Below are 2,396 nucleotides of genomic sequence, written 5' to 3'. Positions count from 1 at the left end.
AGGATTCATAGAGAAATGTATCTACAAACGATACAGTTTCCAAAAATAAATTCATATTTATTAATTTTAAATTGAGTTTTTTCTTGAAATTAACACCTGCCTTTAAACACAAAGAATAACTGTTCCCCCTTTAATTAGAACCAAATGACACTTTGTTCTCCAGGAAACTTCAGAGAAATGATCAGGAAGTTAATAAAATACCAACGAGCTTCTGAAACCTGGTAATTTACTTGTTAAAAACTGGTTTAAAACTCAATCTGGACTAAATATTATAGCTGGTTCCTTCTGTGTCCCATAAATGCAACACGAGGTACTTGAACGCAGTAAGTTTCCACACACGTTTAGTGTTGTTCTTATTCAACTGTTTACATCCCAAATATTCACAACATGGCGGACATTTGTAACTTAATGGCGGCTGTTTCGCCTCCTTCCTCCTTTTTTTTTTTTTTTACAGTGAAACTCAGCTGTCAAATATGTTACTGCTTATTAATCTTTTAAAAAATACGATTGTAAGTATTTAAGTTTTAATGGTGTCAAACTATGCCTGTATAACTTTAAAAAATACTTGGACTGAAGTTGAAACATATTGGTGAATTTCCAATCCAGTAATGTAAAAAATATAAAGAGAGATAAATGGTAACAATAATTACAATAATAACAGCTAAAAAGTGGAAATTGTAACATTAATGAAAGGGTTAATTTGGTAAAACAGTATGAGAAAAAGGCCATTAAATGGCAGTAGAGGATAAGAAATCCACCAAAGGGGAGGAGTGGTCAGCGAACACATAGGTGGAGTTAAGGTGTAACGCCCACCTGGAAGGAGGAGATATGGAGGAGTTAAGATGTAACGCCCACTGAAGGAGGAGACAAGGTGAGCTTAAGGTGAATATAAGGCGATGTTCGCTGACCACCAACTCAGTTCCATCCTGAGACCTGCAGGGATGCTGCTCGGGTTTATCTGTCCTTTATTGGAATAAAGTCTTTTGCACCGACTCTTGACCTCCAGTGAAGTTTTTGACTACGCAGTTTTTTGATTAAAGAAGAGATCTAATAGAGTAATTTTATTGAGTTTATTACGTTGGTTAGGGTAGGGCCAGGTCTTTCACTGGCCCGGCCGGTCCTTATTTCCGACCCGACAGAAGATCCACCACCCCATGATGGTGCTTGTGAGCTTGGTGTTCCTCAACCTCCCCCACACAAACCCCCTTGAAGTACTTTTCTGCTGCTTTAACTATTATTTTGATTTTTTTCTGTTTTCTTCTCTGTTTGCGCAGAGCAGTTTACAACATCAACCACAAACAGACAACAAACTCATTTTTCCCCACCATCACAGTGATTCCTTGATTTTGTCACATGTTCGACTTTGTACATTCTGCACTAACGTGTTTATTGTTTGGTCTGTCTGGTTGCCAACCTGCTCTCTTGGTTGCTTCAGCGTATGTTATCCCTTCTGATGTTTTAATTCTCTGTATTTCTGGAGCTCTAGCCTCACATCCCCTGTAGGCCGAGCTGTGTTCTCCTCCACAATTACATCTTCCACCCTTTGTTTGCCCTTACATACAGCTACATGTCCATATGTTTCTCACTTAAAGCACCTCAGAGGGGGGGGACATAATGTCTGACATCATAGCTCATCATAGCACCTAGATATACCTTAGATGGCAGCCTTTCCTCATCAAAACATCATATTTATACTTGTCCTTTGTATCCACATGCTGCTGCTGCCCAGTCAGCTGCCAAAGGGGCTGCTGGAGGTTGAGACGGCCTTTTATATTCCACCACAGGAAGTGGAAGAACCAACTACTGGCAGAGGGACTCTGAACTACAAAAGTCTTAATAACACACAGCAGCGTGGGGACATTTGTTTGTTAGATTAATCTTGGGTTTCAGTAGTGTGTGTTAAGTATTTTGTCACGAGGCCCTGGCTGTGAGCTTGGTGAGTGTTGTGGATGTCTGTCTGGAGTGCGTGTGGTGAGCATGTTGTTGTCTCACCTGAGACTCATCCTCAATCAGCGCACCTGACCTGTGTTCCACAATCAGCCACTGCCTAAATAGGAGGCTCAGACATCCAGTCCTCGCTGGATTGTTGAATCTCCATGCGTATGTTGTGTCAGCCCCACAAACCTTAGAATCTGTCTTGCATCGTGAGAACGTTTGCATTAATCTAACCTTTTCTCTCTCTGTCTCAGAAGACCTCCACGGCCTCAGCGAACTGCCAGCCAGTAAGCTCTCGGTTCTGCCCGCAGCCTGGACACTTCCCCGCTCTCGGATTTCCCCCCAACCCTGGACCTGGGAGAGAGCCTCAGCCTCGATCCTCTGACTTCCCCTGCTCATTCTCTTTGAATAAACTGTCTTACTCAGAGCTGCGTTTGGGTCTTCTCTGCCTGAAACCCTGA

The 2,396-nt window shown here is 42.2% G+C and overlaps 1 long non-coding RNA gene across 1 annotated transcript; it reads left to right on the top strand.

The window, feature by feature from the left end:
• The first annotated feature begins 1,943 nt into the window (after positions 1-1,943).
• LOC119887713 lies at positions 1,944-2,308 on the top strand. The gene is made up of 2 exons (XR_005441796.1): positions 1,944-2,100; positions 2,190-2,308. It is a non-coding gene; the product is annotated as an uncharacterized LOC119887713 (long non-coding RNA).
• Positions 2,309-2,396: the final 88 nt, after the last annotated feature.

The sequence above is a fragment of the Micropterus salmoides genome, unplaced genomic scaffold, assembly GCF_014851395.1.
Source record: "Micropterus salmoides isolate LMB-PRFRI ecotype aquatic unplaced genomic scaffold, ASM1485139v1 Ms_hic_scaffold_4278, whole genome shotgun sequence".
NCBI lineage: Eukaryota > Metazoa > Chordata > Actinopteri > Centrarchiformes > Centrarchidae > Micropterus > Micropterus salmoides.
This window is presented reverse-complemented; position numbering and strand designations above follow the sequence as displayed.